Genomic DNA, 18402 nt, shown 5'->3' with positions numbered 1-18402 from the left:
AAAAATGTCCTATTTGAGCACATATATATATTTATTTATTTCCCTAGCTTTTAAATAAGGCTTGTCATTAGATTGTGTTTTAAGCACAGTATCTAAATCTCATTGCTGGTTAATATTTGTGTATCTCTGGATTTAAAAATACCCACACTGAGCCAGCATTTGATTTCCTGCTGAATTGTTTTTCACATTTCCAATATAATTATGTAGCAGTTACAAAGAAACAAAGGCTGCACTCCACAGAATACCATAGAAACCTACATTTGTTTATTTAAGAAAAGATATAAAAAGCATCTAAGACAGAATTGATGTGCTGGGTGACTTCTCAGGGAAACTGATAGCTAAAATAAATCTGAAAATATCTGGATATTTATCTATAGTGATGAGTTAGGTATGGGTTTAAAAAGGCAGTTAGATGTTTTACAAATGGCCTTTGGCATATAAAAAGGAGACCTTAGTGAAAGTGGGAAATACTGAATTAGAGACCTTTATCTTTGGTCTTTGAATGATTTTGTCCCTTGTAGTGTCCTTCTTAAAGAGGCTTAAGATCCAATAAACTAATCACTAAACGTACCAAATAACTGAATACACAAAACCATAGTGAGGCAAACACATTTCCGCACCTCTCTCCTAGACAGTGTGAGCACAGGTTGTTAAAGACACAGTTCCCTGCCGGGAGGCGGGGCTTCTGCAGTAGGGCAATAACTACTGGCCTACAGACAGGGTGCCTGATAGAATGGCAGAACACGTCCTAACTACTCATGTGAGGAAGAAATTAGTTCTATATGATACCTTCTCTAGTGCCCACCAGGAGTCAAGTGCAGTGCTGCATTTGGAGAGGTGAAGAGGAAAAGCAGGCATGCTATGGGCAAAGAGAATAGCATGAATCCACCCAGGAAATGTGTGATAAAAGGGAGGACTGGTTTGTTTTATGATTATAGGAGCCTCCTTTGTACATGTCACTTATTTCCGTGCGGACCTTTCTGTTGTGCTTTTTAGCCAACAGGAAAATAAAAATGAATGCCCGAGATGTGTTGTCTGGTTGTGAGCTGGAGAAGCTCACTGGTCTTTGGACATCATAAGAATCATGATTTGGGAAAGTTGCCTGGATGCATACAAAGCAACTCTCCTATGATCTCCTTTGATTCAGTGTCTAGATCTAAATGTCTGGGTGTGGCAATCAAAGCAAATTAGAATTTGAGATGCTACCTAATTTCAGGCAGAATGGCAGTGACCACTGTGTGCAGACATTATCGTTTACTCATAACAACACCGGGGCTTCCCTGGTGACTCAGATGGTAAAGAATCGCCTGCAACGTGGGAGACCTGGCTTTGATCCCTAGGTTGGGAAGATCCCCTAGAGGAGGGCATGGCAATCCACTCTAGTATTCTTGCCTGGGGAACCCCCATGAACAGACGAACCTAGTCCATAGAATCACAAAGAGTCGGACACAACTGTATGACTAAACACAAGGACACTGAGATGGACGCATCCTGAGCACTGTTTCAAAAAGGTACAAAGTGAGATCTGGGGAAGTCAAGGAATATATATAAGGTCAAGATCGAGTACCATAGGTTCATCCACCAGGGTTTAACATCAAAGCCTGAACTCTCTACTCTTTGGCGCTACTAAGCGTGACAGATAGGCAAACAGGACAAACATCCCTGAAAATACAATCTTTGTACAAATGTGCCACTAGATACCAGGGTTTGTACTAGATACTATACGTTTGGGAAGAAAATAAATCAAGGAATGAAGTTGCTGATAGTCTACTTGAGATAAAAACCATAAAAATAAATAAGTCATATAAGGTAGTGTGTTTATTTTATTCAGTGTAGTTTTGCCAAGAAACTTGGCTCGTCTACATTGTGAAGTTAGCACTTTGGTCCTTCTTCGTTTCTTTCCTTCTTTTTTTTGACCATACAGTCTGGCATGAGGAATCTTAGTTCCCCAACTAGGAATCGAACCCGTGATTCCTGCATTGGGAGCATGGAGTTTTAACCACTGGACTGCCAGGGACATCCCTGGTCCCTCTTCTTAATGTACACATATTAAAAGTATTGTGTCAACTACGGGAACATCTAATTTTAAGAGGCAAGATGATGGGTATGATGAATTCACTCAGGAAACCACAGGTTCAATTCTATACCTATCTTAATGGTAACTCTGGACTTCAAGTTCTCTGTAGTATGTGGCTAAAATGAGACCATTACTAACTTCTCATCCATCTTGGGTTGATGGATCTTCAGTGGCTTCAGCATAACATGATAATGAAGAGCACAGGTTTGGGGACAGAAAGTTATGGAGCTGTAAACTATTAAAACAATACCTATAAGTCATGTGCTAGGAAAAGTGCTTTTCTTTTCTAAGCCTCAATTTCAGCAATTGTAATGTGTGAATGATAACATTTTTCTATAGTGTATATGCTTCATCTATCCTACTCCCTAGTCTTAACAAAAGATCACAGAATGGTTGAAATATACAGGACAATATGGAGGGGAGGCAAAAATCTTTTATTCTCCTTTAAAATCGCATGTTCAAAATATGGTGGAGAGTAAATTAAGGTCTTTGAGACACTTGCAGTGATTTCATGAGGTCAAAATGTGTTTATATTAATACTCATGTTTTGGCCTTTTCTCTCTCCTGTTCTCACATGTGAGAGTGGAGTTTTCCAAAGGCAACATGATGTGTGTTAGTATTGTGGCTCAATGGCTAATTAAATATGTGCATGTGTGTATTATTTTGTTATAAAAATTAGTTGTAGGAACTTGGCTGGTGGTCCAATGACCAAGACTCCACACTCCCAATGCAGTGGGCCTGGGTTTGATCCCTAGTCAGGATGCTGCAACTGAAAGAACTTGAATCCTGCAACTAAGACCCAGCAAATAAATAAACAAAAGCTTTAAAAAAATTAGTCATAACTTCTGGTTGGTAAATTTTGAGAGATATAGTTAGTAACATGTTTTTTTTTTTAATAAATAAAAGCTTTTTATGTCTTCAGTTATTTTGAAGTGTAAAAATAAGTGTAAAGAAGCCCTAAGACCAAATTGTTTAAGAACTGTGGCCTTAGGAAGGCATTTATTTTCTCTATTACTTTGAGATATGGTAACAGCAAAAAGTATTCCTCTGTCTTAGATATCATGTTGATAAAATAGTTTGTCAATAGCAAAATGTAGGATATTGGATATTGAAAGAAATACCACATATAACATGTTTTGTAGGATTCCTGATACAGCATAGGGAGTAAGAACTTAGTAAACATTTTTAAGAGAAGAAGAAAAATGAAGTTAGCCCCAGTGGAAATAGATCAGCATTATAAGTGACATTTCTAGGGTCTCATCAAAGAAGGTTGCCTTCTCAAAAGACAGCATTAGGTCAGGACAGATAGAGACTTGCCTTCTGCTAAATCCTGGGTATTGTTAGTCGTTCAGAGAGGCCTATGAGCAGGAAGAGGGAATTAAGTGTATCACAGAGATGAAGGCGGGGGCAGCCATCCAGGCACTTTCAGAGAGTGACGCCTCAGTCTAAGGACCAAACCTGATCTGCCCTCAGGACCAGCCCAGCCTCTAGAGCCAAGGCGATTAACAGAGCATGAGGCCGTCAGAGTTTAAACTACACATCGAGCTCCCACTGCTCTCTCTCCATGTGTTTTAAGCCAATTTTTTTTAGATTATTTTATTCAATTTTAGAAACACTGCCATAAAATATGCTGACCGAGATGATGCTGATGATAATGATAACAATTGTAATGGCTAACAAACACATGAAAAGATGCTAAACATCACTCTTTATCAGAGAAATGCAAATCAAAACCACAATGAAGTACCATCTCACCCAGAAGTCTACAAACAATAAATGCTGGAGAAAAGGGAACCCTCTTATATTGTTGGTGGGAACGCAAACTTGTTCAACCACTATGGAGAACAGTGTGGAGATTCCTCAAAAAAACTGGAAACAGAACTGCCATTTGACCCAACAAAGGAGAAAAGGAAACATATACCCATTTGAATACAGAGTTCCAAAGAATAGCAAGTAGAGATAAGAAAGCCTTTCTCAGCGATCAATGCAAAGAAATAGAGGAAAACAATACAATGGGAAAGACTAGAGATCTCCTCAAGAAAATTAGAGATACCAAGGGAACATTTTATGCAAAGATGGGCTCAACAAAGGACACAAATTGTATGGACCTAACAGAAGCAGAAGATATATTAAGAAGAGGTGGCCAGAATACACAGGAGAACGGCACAAAAAAGATCTTCATGACCCAGATAATTATGATGGTGCAATCACTCACCTAGAGCCAGACATCCTGTGATGTGAAGTCAAGTGGGCCTTACGGGAAGCCTCACTCCAAACAAAGCTGGTGGAGGTGATGGAATTCTAGTTGAGCTATTTCAAACCCTGAAAGATGATACTGTGAAAGTGTTGCACTCAATATGTCAGCAAATTTGGAAAACTCAGCAGTGACCACAGGACTGGAAAAGGTCAGTTTTCATTCCAGTCTCAAAGAAAGGCAATGCCAAAGAGTGCTCAAGTTCCCCACAATTGCACTCATCTCACACACTAGTAAAGTAATGCTCAAAATTCTCCAAGCCAGGCTTCACCAATACATGAACCATGAACTTCCAGATGTTCAAGCTTGTTTTAGAAAAGGCAGAGGAACCAGAGATCAAATTGCCAACATCTGTTGGATCATCAAAAAAGCAAGAGAGTTCCAGAAAAACATCTATTTCTGCTTTAGTGACTATGCCAAAGCCTTTGACTGTGTGGATCACAATAAACTGTGGAAAATTCTGAAACAGTTGGGAATACCAGACCACCTGATCTGCCTCTTGAGAAATCTGTATGCAGGTCAAAAACAACAGTTAGAATTACATGTGGAACAACAGACTGGTTCCAAATAGGAAAAGGAGTACATCAAGGCTGAATATTGTCACCGTGTTTATTTAACTTATGTGCAGAGTACATCATGAGAAATGCTGGGCTGGAAGAAGCACAAGCTGTAATCAAGATTGCTGGGAGAAATATCAATAACCTCAGATATGCAGATGACACTACCTTTATGGCAGAAAGTGAAGAAGAACTAAAGAGCCTCTTGATGAAAGTAAAAGAGGAGAGTGAAAAATTTGGATTGAATCTCAATATTCAGAAAACAAAGATCATGGCATCTGGTCTCATCACTTCATGGGAAATAGATGGGGAAACAGTGGAAACAGTGAGAGACTTTATTTTGAGGAGGGGCTCCAAAATCACTGCAGATGGTGACTGCAGCCATGAAATTAAAAGATGCTTACTCCTCGGAAGAAAAGCTATGGCCAACTTAGACAGCATATTAAAAAGCAGAGACATTACTTTGTCAACAAAGGTCCGTCTAGTCAAGGCTATCGTTTTTCCAGTAGTCATGTATGGATGTGAGAGTTGGACTATAAAGAAAGCTGAGCACCAAAGAATTGATGCTTTTGAACTGTAGTGCTGGAGAAGATTTGAGAGTCCCTGGGACTGCAAGGAGATCCAACCAGTCCATCCTGAAGGAGATCAGTCCTGGGTGTTCATTGGAAGGTCTGATGTTGAAGCTGAAACTCCACTACTTTGGCCACCTGATGCAAAGAGCTGACTCATTGGAAAAGACCCTGATGCTGGGAAATATTGAGGGCTAGAGGAGAAGGGGATGACAGAGGATGAAATGGTTGGATGGCATCACTGACTCAATGGACATGAATTTGGGTAGGCTCCAGGAGTTGGCGTTGGACAGGGAGGTCTGGCACGCTGCAGCTCATGGGGTTGCAAAGAGTCGGACATGACTGAGCGACTGAACTGAACTGAACTGATGACCCAGCAATCCCACTGCTGGGCATGCACACCAAGGAAACCAGAATTGAAAGAGACACATGTACCCCAAAGTTCATCGCAGCACTGTTTATAAGAGCCAGGACATGGAAGCAAGCCAGATGTCCATCGGCAAACAAATGGATAAGAAAGCTGTGGTACTTATACACAATGGAGTATTACTCAGCCATTAAAAAGAATACATTTGAATCTGTTCTAATGAGGTGGATGAAACTGGAGCCTATTATACAGAGTGAAGTAAGTCAGAAAGAAAAACACCAATACAGTATACTAACGTATATATGTGGAATTTAGAAAGATGGTAACGATAATCCTGTATGCAAGACAGCAAAAGAGACACAGATGTATAGAACAGTCTTTTGGACTTTGTGGGAGATGGCGAGGGTGGGATGATTTGAGAGAATAGCATTGAAACATGTTAATTATCATATGTGAAATTGATCGCCAGTCCAGGTTGCATGCATGAGACAGGGTAATCAGGGCTGGTGCACTGGGATGACCCAGAGGGATGGGATGGTGAGGGAGGTGGGAGGGGGAGTTCAGGATGGGGAACACATGTACATCCATGGCTGATTCATGTCAATGTATGGCAAAACCCACTACAATACTGTAAAGTAATTTGCCTCCAATTAAAATAAAGAAATAAGAAAAAAACTAAGTTAAAAAAAAAAAAACACACAACAATTGTAACAACAATTGTTCCATAATTTCTTGAGCTTACTTTCCTCAAAGTTTGACACAGCATTTTGAATGGAGTCACCCATGTACTTTATAAAACTTCCCTATGTGGTTGGGAATATTATCTTCATTGTACAAATGAGAAAATCATACAGCTATTGCGTGTCTCTAAGCTTTAAGGACTTCACAAGTAATACTTCATGGAGCCAAGCTATAAACCTACTGCCCTAACTATTGTACCACACTATAGGGTCTTTGGTAAACATTTAATTTTTCACTGTAATTTAATGTATTCACATTCTTGTTAAGCAGGTGTCTTCCATGGATTGGCTAATTCTTATCTGCTGAAGCACTGTTCTCTTACGGAATGTGCTGAAAGAATTAAGTTTCCATTTCCACCAGGCTGAGGACAAAACCCTAAATCTCAATGAACCCAGTAAGATGAATTCTATTTTGGAAAATTTAGTCATAAAACCAAAGCCCTTGACAGATAAGGATAATTTTGGCCTCCAGATTTTGTTTCGTTTCTGCTAGTGATAGGAATTGTTACCTTTCTGTTTTTTACTATGTATTTTGTAAACTGATTATTTTTTGCAACATTGAAGACTCAAAACAACTACATGAAAATAAGCCAGAGTGGGGTGTATCATCCTGCATTTCAGATGATGTAGCCCAAAGTTAGAAAGCTTGAGCTGTTGTTTTCTCAAGATCATTCTGCTAGACAATGCAAAGTCCTTCCATAACCCTAAGACTTTCCATGAATTTGTAATTAGCATGTGCTTTACTAATATTCATTTCGCAAGAACAGATATACACCAGATCGATTCGGGTAATACAGTCTTTGACGATGGTAATGATAATAGTACCTATTGGTTACTCTGTGTATTACCATCAATTAAATTTTTTTTAATTGGAGTATAATTGGTTTACAATGTTGTCTTAGTTTCTGCTGTACAACAACATGAGTCATCTTTATGTATACATATGTCCCTTCCCTCCCACTGTCCCCAGTCACACTCCTCTAGGTCATCACAGGGCACCAAGGCGAGTCTATGTGCTATCAGTTTTATGGAGTAGCTATTTTACGTAGGAACTGTATGAACAGAGTCACACACCCTTACAAATCAGGCAGCAGTCATCTTGGTAAACACCCTTCAAGGGAGCAAGCTGCCTGCTGCTTTGCTCCTTACGGAGGAACGCGCATCTCTCATCTGTCTGCAGATCATCTTCTCCAAAGCGCATAAATGTATCCCTAGAGCTGTGTATGCTTGGGGCTCGAAAGTCTGATCTTGTATTTAATGTACTAGGATAATGTTGGCCTGAAGCTCCTTTTCATACCATAAATAACTTGCACAGAGAAAAGACGATTAACTTTAGTACAATGAATATTGAGATAACAAAATGTTAAATAAATAGGTTACATTATCTCTATTTTATAAGATTGATATATCTATAGAGGTAATTTTCCTCTAGGTCACTGAACAAGCACTTTCTGGAAATCAAATGTCCACCACATCTGTCTTGCTACATCAGTAGACTATATCCAAGTTAACAGCACATGGACTACTTGCAAATATCTAGATTGATTCTGGATATATTCTGGATATAGAATCTCTCTTCTCTCTCTCTCTAACTCCTTTCTCTCCTCCCATGGAATCAGCCTTGGGTTTCTCAAAGGAAGGCATCTAATTTAAAAAGTTTGTATCAGTCTATTGCTGAAGTACTGGGTGAAGCTAGATGTGAATTTCAGACCTTGTTACATATTTAAAAACAATAAACTTACTTCCTTTCTTATCATAGTTAAAGCCTAGAAGGCAGAAAACAGTAGAACTTTCCTGCATTAATGTGAGAGCATTTTTAAACAATTGCATACCTATAGCAACTGATGCCCAAACATCTGGCAGCAGAAATGAAAATTAAATCAACTGACATTTACACATACACTGCCGAGCAACAGATGGGGGGAAAGGCTGGATGACTATCTCAACTAATTTTGATAAATTCCAGGAGAAATAAACCCTAATTGTCCATTTATTAAGTCTTCCGAATCATGGGTCTAATGACAGTAATCTTATCTGAAGGTTGGGTGCCACCTGAAGTGTCAACTTGTATCATTTGAAGTTTATACCTTTCTTGGTTCCCTAGTTCTTGGACAGCTTCATTCCTTTTTCCTGAAAAATTTGTTTTGTTTCTCATATCTATTTGAGATTTAGGCATTCGATTTAAGCACTTGATTTAAACAACAATAACCTCTTTAAAAATCACATTATTCCTGCATTCTTATATCTGCATTACTCACCAAGGTAGGGAAGGACATAGTTCTACTGGAAATTTTATTTGAAGAATCCAATGATGATTTTCTCTTAATTTATCTGGCTTATAGCTCTTTACACATATTTCATTAATCTTTGCAACATTTCTGTGAGGTATGTAAAGGGCAAGTATTATTAGACCCATTTTTCAAGTCTAGAAAAAAGATAAAGTGAGATAGAAAATCATTTTCCTAGGACAGCAATCGGAGCCTTGACCAAACCACCTCATATGTGTAGTTGCAGCGTTGCTTTGAAAACTTGATAGATTCACCTGGAAATTATTTCTTAAACTTGTAAGATGAGTTATTAGTGTGTATGTATATATATCTACATCTATATTTATATTCTGAGAGTAAGAGGAAAGGGAATTGTTTTTACCCATTAAAGTCAGCATTGGAGGGACTTTCCTGGTTGTCCAGTTTGAGGAACCCTCCATGAAATGCAAGGGATGCAGGTTCGATCCCACATCCTTTGGGGCAACTGAGCCTGTTTGACACAAATTGAGTCTGTGAACCACATGAAAGATCCTGTGGGATGCAGTAAGATCCGACAGGGCCTAATTAATGAATAAATAAATACTTTAAAAAAATAAGGATTGGAGTTGAGGTCTATCCTGAGGGCTTTTTCTATAGACCTATATCATTAGAAACACCTCACAAAGTAAAGTGTTTGTTTCCTCTACTCATAGAACTATGTGTTAAATCTGTGAGAAAGAACTACAACACAGAGCTGCTAAATAAACTATGGAAAACCTGACAGTGCCTTTACCTTAGACATTGGCATATTCCGACAGTCTATACTATTCTAGGCTGTGATAGTTTAGGAGTGAATGCCATTTGGACTTAATGCATGTTACAGGGTGTCTAAAATTCAGAACCAGGCAGATCCATCTCCACTGACCCTAAATATGGCCCTAAAGTACATGACTTGAGGAAACTGTATCCCCAAGACTACAGATAGGGGCGTTTTGAAGTGTGCCCATGGTGCATTGGAAATTAAAGAAGTCTAACTAAAAGAACTGTGGATAACTTGATTTGATAACAGTAGGTTGAGCAAAAGTTCTTGTTTAGAAAGGCTATCTTGAAGATCTGACTCAAACATTGGAGGAAATAAGGTGAGTGACAGTGGAAGGAATCAAGACGTGAAATCTCTTAAAAATTCATTGACTTTAAATAATTTTGCCTATGTTCCACATAATTTTTTAAAACCCTTTATGCATTTTATAAAAAATAAAGCCTTGGAGAACTGAGAACTAATGTAGATTAGTCAGTCTCTTGGTCTATGTCATGCTACCCATTACCTTCACCCTAAATGTGTCAGTTTGGAGAAGGCAATGGCACCCCACTCCAGTACTCTTGCCTGGAAAATCCCATGGATGGAGGAGCCTGATAGGCTGCAGTCCATGGGGTCGCGAAGATTCGGACACAACTGAGCGACTTCACTTTCACTTTTCACTTTCATGCACTGGAGAAGGAAATGGCAACCCACTCCAGTGTTCCTGCCTGGAGAATCCCAGGGACGGGGGAGCCTGGTGGGCTGCCATCTATGGGGTCGCACAAAGTCAGACACGACTGAAGCGACTTAGCAGCAGCAGCAGCAGCAAATGTGTCAGTTTGCTCTACTTTTCCTCTCAAAAGCTCATGACACATGAAGACAGAGAATCTTTGGTATACTTTGTTCAGTGTTGAGACAAAATGGAATGTACAGCAACATTAATCTGACAGTTTATGGACACGTATAATGGTTATTATGCTGCGTCACTAATTGGATGTGAATGGTTAGCGATTCATGTAGATGGTAGTAATTAGTCTTACTTTTCCAAAGATAAACTGAGCACATTTGGAGCCATCTGTGGAGAAATACAGGGAAAATGTAGAGGTTGGGTAGCACTCTTTGGTCTGAATCTAAAATCCATCCTTTTTTCAATGGACAGCTTATGATCTCGTTTCAGGGCTCCTTCCCATGTCTTTCATCAAAGAATGAGTTCTGGGCAGATAGCTTTTTGTTTGAATTCTGTCTGGGGCACATGTGGGTTGTGTGTTTATGGGAAAGTCCCCCGCCACGCCCCAACGTTCCTGAGCTTCAGTTTCCTTCTTTGTGAAGCGTGAATGATAATATTCACTTTGTGGGATTGTAGAGAGTGCACCTAGTAGCAGCTAGCATCATGCCTGGCACATTGAAATTGACAACTAGTTATATTAGAGGTATTCATTCATTTGATTATTACAGTGTATTGTTCACCCTAAATTATTTGTCTTTGAATTTCCAGGGGCTAGCTGAAGCTAGAATATGATGCTCAAAGATAATACTTACCATTATTAATGAGAGTCTACTTTGCTCCATTAGCTATTTGTTTTATTGTTACAGATACAACTTTATTTATCATTTCACTTCTGAGGATTCTACAAAATACACAGAATCCTAATCTATTCTTTAACAGCTTTGAAGCATTTTCTAGCTATGCCTCCCTACTTATTTAGCAAAAAGGATTAAAAAACAACTACCCCTCCCCCTGAAATCCCTAAACCATCTACTAATGTGGAATTTTACTATTTTATGGAAGTTAAATCCTAGACATAAAAATGGTAAATGATTTTCTATGCTGTCAGTTGTGCGTTCAGATAACATTTGGTTCTTTCAGCAACTTCCACAGAATTGAAGTTTAGAAGATAAATAGGCAGAAAATCCAGTCAGGGACAATCAGAGATTTCCCTTTCAACTCTGGCTCCCCGTAGTATTATTTTACAGCTAATGTGTACTCTGTCAACTAGGAGTCTGTGCCTTGTGATGCACATCGAAGGATCGATGCGGGGATGGCGGGAGGGCTGGGGGAGGGGGGCGGCTATGGGGAGGAGGAGAACAAGGTCGTGCAGACTGCAGTCCTGAAGCCAGAACATCCTGGGTGGTGTGTCCAAGGTTCCTGTTATGAGCTTAGCATCTAGAGAGTAATATGGTCAAAACTGCCTGAGGGAATAATAGTCTCTATTCTGACCCTGGTATGTGTGTCTGGAGTTCAGACACTCCCTGTTGTAAATAGCTGGAAACCAGACCTGGCCCACAGGAGCTGGACTAACAGATGAAGAAAGACTGAACAAGCCAGCATCGTGCTTGTGAACGTAGGGTCTGGAGGGATCCAGACCAGAAAGATCTTTCCTGTCTCCCTTTAAGTACTGTGTAAATTCAAATCTTAGGTGCACTTCTTATAAGATGTATGATCCAGGGCAACGTGTGTAATATCCCTGACTCAGCAGGAAGTGGGTGCCCAAATGTCCTCACTCTCACTAGAAATTGTATTTTCATGGGATGTACATACTTGTTCAATAAAAGGACTAAGGCACCACTTCTTTAGCTTTTGTATGCCTTTGAGTAAACTGGAGATCTTGTAAAAATGCAGATTTGGATTCTCTTAAGTCTACAGCACAGATTCTGCATTTCTAATATGCTGGCAGATGATTTTGATGATACTGGTTAGTGGAGTAAATGTGAATAGCAAGGTTCTAGTTAGTATCTGCTTAATAGTTATCACAAAACAAAATTCTAGTCCAGTGTTTCTCAGAGTTCAGCATGTATCACATCCAACTGGAGGGCTTACTGAAGCACAGATTACTTGTCCCACCCTCAGGGTTTCTGCATCATGGGGTCTGAATTAGTGCCTGGGAATCTGCATATGTAACAAGTTTCCAAGTGATAATCATACTGCAGTGTGGACCATAAATTGAAAAGCATGGACCTGGACTAGTTCCTCTCTTATCGGAAAACTTTGGTTAACAGTTTGGAAAACCATATTTGGTTTTTCAGCTTTAGGTAGATGATGATCATCAGGAAGTTGTTATTTACTTATTTATTTAATATATTAATTTATTATATTTAATATAATTATATATTTTCATTCAATTGTAAAAAATGTATATGTGGAAAGTTCCTTTGCACCCTTTGTACAGCCTCTTCTAATGGTAACATCTTGTAAAACTGCAGTAAATCACAATCAGGATACCGACATCCATACAATCTATCCAAATGAATTCAGATAGCCTCGGTTTTACTTATCGTCTGCGTGTGAGTGAGTGAGAGAGAGAGGTTAGCTCTATGCAGTTCTAGCACAGGTGTCATTTCTTGCATAATCATCACAGCTAATACATACATGAGCTAATACATCTCACTCACCATAAGAATCTCTCCTGTGTCCAGTTATAATCACTCTTTTACTCAAAACTAGAACATTTCTTTTAAACATTTTACAAGATTCTAACAAATCAATTTATAATCCACTGCATTAAAAAACACAGCTGCACTCTCAAACCCCTTCATGATGACCCTGGGAATCTAGAAAAACTGCTGTGGTTGATACTCTTAAGATTTTTATTAATAACAGAGAGGATCCGGGAGACTGTCCTGTCCTTAAAATCTTCACAGAGATTTTTCTCTCTGAAAGTTCCCATGAGGAACTTCAGATCATTCTGAGATATTACTAACAAAGCGTTCTGTTGTCCCAATCTGTATTTGATCTGTGGGCTGATGTGTTTCTTAATTTGAATATTGTTTTTCTCTGGAGAAGCTGCAAATGAAAAAGTTTTATTTTCACACCTGACCAGTCTTGATGGAAAATTTACTTCTTTAGTTAATTTCTCTTCATTCACATTTTATTTAGTCAACAAGAAGTGATGTGGCATCTTAAAAATTATGCCTCTGCCTGGAAGCTCTTAGTTGGATCATCAAATTCAGTAGACATGAATACGTTTCCTTTACTTCTGCAGGTGACGTGGTCAAAAGTTTAGCCACTACATAGAAGGGTCTCCTTTCTTCCAACTTCCCGTAATACTTTCCCTATTTTCGTTACTCTAAGACTTTGTCAACAGCCCCCTCACATCCTTTAGTCTCTCGACACTCTCCCTGGGGCCCTTCAGGCTTTCACCAAGTCTCCCCAATTTATCTACTTGCTGTCTGCAACCTGGTCCTAAAACCATTGCCACAGGTTTTCAGTTTTCATTACAGTAGCGCCTTATATCCAAACACTAAAATCTGTTCTAATTGTCTACTATTACAAAACAAACTACTCCAGAATTTAATGGCATAAAGAAAGCAACAATGAATATTTTACTCACAAATCTGAAATGTGAGCAATCCTTATCAGAGTCAGCTTGTCTCTGCAGAATGTAACCCCAGCTAGATAGCTTGAACGTGGCTGACCATCCAATTCTAAGACAGTTTACTCATATGGAGGCCACATTAGTTGGTAAATGGCTAACAGGCAGCTTGGGTTCTTTACTGACTAGTGTCTGTGTTTCCCAATAAAGACGGGAAGTGGAAGCTGCTAGCTCTGTAAACTTAAGTCTAGAAATTTCTGCAGTGTCACTTTTTTTATATATACTATTGATTAGTAATAGAACACAGAACATAAACCTCCACCTTGCAATGAGATGCATGTCAACAATTTTGGGGCCGTGTTTTAAACTTACCATACTAACTTGGTTAATTACCACACAAACTAATACTTTTGGTTCCTACAAAAGTAGTATGTTAAAAAAGACAGTTAAAATAGTCTGAAACTACTTAAAGTCTTAAAGAATACTATTAATACCATTAAAATCTTTAATATTAAATACTTCCTAAGTCCTCTTAGAGTTGGTTAAGCCCTAAAACTTTAGAGATTATTAAAAGCTGAGAACGTCCATGCAGTTTCCCTGCTACTTCATAAAACCTGTTAGGTATGTTGGTTGTGGTGCTTCATCTTTGGATGAAGTGAAGTCCTTGTTTTAAGACACATCTTGGTAATCTAGCCAGCCATGTGGCCTTGGGATTGTTTCTTGTATCCACAAAGCCTTTTAAAATTTTTTCTTTAAACAAATAATATTAATAATATGTCTCTTCCAAGGAAACTATGCTTCCCTTGTGGCTCAGCTGGTGAGCTGCAACACAGGAGGCCTGGGTTCGATCCCTGGGTCGGGAAGATCCCCTGGAGAAGGGAATGGCTACCCACTCCAGTATTCTGGCCTGGAGAATTCCATGGACTGTATAGTCCCTGGGGTCGCAAAGAGTCAGACACGACTGAGTGACTTTCACTTTCACTTTTCCAAGGAAACTATAAGGATTTTATATTTGAACAGAACTCAGTTTGAGACTCTATGCTGAAATCCAGAAATGTTAGGAGTTCTGAGTTTATCTCTTATAAGTAGTATCAAGGCCTTTTAAAAATAAAATAGTTTAAATGAAGAATTACTTCTTTAGAATACTGCTATTACATATATATGTATGGCTGAGTCCCTTTGCTGTTCATCTGAAACTATCACAACATTGTTAACTGGCTATACCCAATAAATGTTATTTTTAATTAAATAAAAATTTTAAAAAAGCTTCTGGGGGACTTCCCTGGCCTTCCAGTGGTTAAGACTCTGCCTTCCAATGCAGGGGGTACAGGTTTAGTCCTGATCAGAAACCAAGATCCCACATGATTCAGGTGTGGTCAAAAATTCAATAAATAAAACTTTAAAAGCTAAAAATAAAAAAAAAAATGAAATGCCAATTATCAATAACAATGGATGGCTATAATATTTTGGACCTCCCTGATGGTACAAACCCAATGTATTAAAAAGCAGAGACATCACTTAGCCGACAAAGGTCCTTCTAGAGTCAAAGCTATGGTTTTTCCAGTGGTCATGTATGGATGTGAGGGTTGGACTGTAAAGAAGGCTGAGCATCGAAGAATGGATGCTTTTGAACTGTGGTGTTGGAGAAGACTCTTGAGAGTCCCTTGGACTGCAAGATCAAACCAGTCAATCCTAAAGGAAATCAACCCTGAACATTAATTGAAAGGACTGGTGCTGAAGCTGAAGCTCCAATACTTTGGCCACCTGATGCAAATAGCTAACTCATTAGAAAAGACCCTGATGCTGGAAATATTGAGGGTGAGAAGAGAAGGGTGCTGAGCCACTGCCCTACTGAGCCAGTGCTCTAGAGCCCATGCTGTGCAACAAGAGAAGCCACCACAACGGCCTGCACACCACAACTACAGAGAAGTCCCTGCTCAGCACAGCTGGAGAAAGCCCACATCCAGAAACAAAGACCTAGCTCAGATAAATAAATAATCTAAAAAAAGTAATGTATGGCTGTGGTTTTAAACTTGAGAAAACTGTTTCAGGATACAATGATACAAAATGACATTACCCCAAAACTACATAGATGTCTTATAACCACACTCTTTTGTCAAAACCCTTATTACTCATCACTTCTTCCCTCGCAGTGTGCATGCGATCCTACCTCTGGACCTTTTCTCATTATATTTTTTCTTTCTTTGAACACCCTGTCATTTCCCTACATTTCCAGTTACTACTTTTCTTTCAAGGTTCGGATCAAATGTTACCTTCTTTTGGAAAGTATACATTTTCCTGCAACTACATGAGAGTTCAGAGAAGGCCATGATGATCTAAGTTATAATTATAGTTATTTGTGCATGTGCCTTCCATTCCCACCCAGACGAATGTTCTCAAGGGCAGAGACTACATTTTACACTTTTCTATAAACCTCATAGCTTACAGCATACAAAGTATCACATCATGATTGGCAAATATTCATTCAATGAGTGAATAATCTTAATGGCTACTTTTTGGATACAATTACAGGGTTTTTAAGCATGTGCTTTTAATATGCTGAATACTTTAGAAAGGGAAAAAAAAATCTAACCTCCCAAAATATGGAGGGAAAAAAGGGCACAAAATTATCACAAATATTCTGAGGTGGGAATACATCAGAAGAGAAATTTCCTAAGGAAATATCCTCCAAGAATACAGCAATTGGTTGTACATTTTAAAGTTAATAACCCAAGCCTGACCCAGCAATTGCACTGCTGGGCATACACACCAAGGAAACCAGAATTCAAAGAGACACATGTACCCCAGTGTTCATTGCAGCACTGTTTATAATAGCCAGGACATGGAAGCAACCTAGATGCCCATCAGCAGATGAATGGATAAGAAAGCTGTGGTACATATACACAATGGAGTATTACTCAGCCATTAAAAAGAATACATTTGAATCGGTTCTAATGAGGTGGATGAAACTGAGCCTATTATACAGAGTGAAGTAAGCCAGAAAGAAAAACACCAATACAGTATACTAACGCATATATATGGAATTTAGAAAGATGGTAATGATAACCCTGTATGCGAGACAGCAAAAGAGACACAGATGTATAGAACAGTGTTTTGGACTCTGTGGCGGCGGGGATGATTTGGGAGAATGGCATTGAAACATATATAATATCATATGTGAAACGAATCGCCAGTCCAGGTTCGATGCATGATACAGGGTGCTCGTGGCTGGTGCACTGGGATGACCCAGAGGGATGGGATGGGGAGGGAGGTGGAAGGGGGGTTCAGGATGGGGAACACATGTAAACCCGTGGCAGATTCATGTCAACGTATGGCAAAAATGACTACAATATTGTAAAATAATTAGCTTCCAGTTAAAATAAATACATTTATATTAAAAAAAAAAAAAAAAAACAACCTAAAGGTAGTTTTTCCTTGTTATCTCAGTCTCAGTTATCAAGAAAATGATATTGCTTAATTCTTTTTGCAGTCTGTCAAGTATATCACTATTGTGTGCAAGTCTATCACTAAGAAAATAATTTTACTTGCTAACTGTCTAGAAATCTGTGGTTAGATACTTCTAGACAGTCACCGTGCTCTCCCTTTAGGATCTTTGCAACAGCTCCTTCCTCTGCCTAGAGTCTGCATCCTCCAGCTGTGGTCATGAGTAACTCCACCTTTAAGTCTTTGCTCAAATAAGTCTGACCTTTACCACCCCCAGTGCCATATCTTCCAGAGTCTGCTTTGTTTTTATTAGCATTTAATCCTTTCTTACATGCTATATAATTTAGTTACTATCGTGTATACTGTTCATGAATTCTTCTCCATGGATAGAATGTCTTATACTGTAAATTGATACCACCTCAACAGCTACGGAGTACCTGATAATTGTTAAGTCTTCAATAAATATTTACTGAATGAATGAATGATTGATTGAGTAAATGAATGAAGGGACAACATGTAGAATGAGTACTAGACTGTTAACATTTATCTTGGCTTAAAGAGCACTGGCTAATACCTAATTCCACTGGATAATTAACTGGTAGTATAACAACATGCTTAATTTCCATAGACATCTTCAAATATTTGAACTGGAAAGTTCACCACAACTCACTGCAATACAATTACCTTTTTGTTTTCATAAAGTGTAATGTGAAGCATGGAGAGAGGAAATATGTTTCCTGCTGTATGCCAACAATTAAACAATGTTATTAAGGGTCCTAGGCTGACCCTGCATTCTAATCTAGAGTTCTTATCACCACACTCTTAACGCAACTGCCCTCTAAACCAACTTTTTACTCTTCTTATTCGCTGTGGTAATTCAGTGTGCCCATTTGGACCCTGTAGCATATTGAGGTGGTTAAAACATGATTGGACATTATTTTACCTCAGAGATACAAGTATCGTGTTTCCTTTAAGCCAATATTTTTTTAATCCCTCACACTGATATTTTATTTGTTTGTTTGTTTTGTTTGTTTTTAAT

At 38.8% G+C, this 18402-nt stretch overlaps 1 protein-coding gene and 1 non-coding gene across 3 annotated transcripts in view; both read left to right on the top strand.

Moving 5' to 3' along the window:
• Nucleotides 1-18402, top strand: part of CDH8 (cadherin 8) — a 409933-nt gene that overhangs the window by 293109 nt on the left and 98422 nt on the right. The gene's annotated exons all lie outside the window — the stretch shown is intronic.
• LOC139177393 (small nucleolar RNA SNORA18) lies at nucleotides 9436-9564 on the top strand. The gene has a single exon (XR_011561839.1). It is a non-coding gene; the product is annotated as a small nucleolar RNA SNORA18 (small nucleolar RNA).

The sequence above is a fragment of the Bos indicus genome, chromosome 18 (genome assembly GCF_029378745.1).
Source record: "Bos indicus isolate NIAB-ARS_2022 breed Sahiwal x Tharparkar chromosome 18, NIAB-ARS_B.indTharparkar_mat_pri_1.0, whole genome shotgun sequence".
Lineage (NCBI taxonomy): Eukaryota > Metazoa > Chordata > Mammalia > Artiodactyla > Bovidae > Bos > Bos indicus.
The sequence above is the reverse complement of the archived record's forward strand: the minus strand, read 5'-3'. Positions and strand labels throughout refer to the sequence as shown.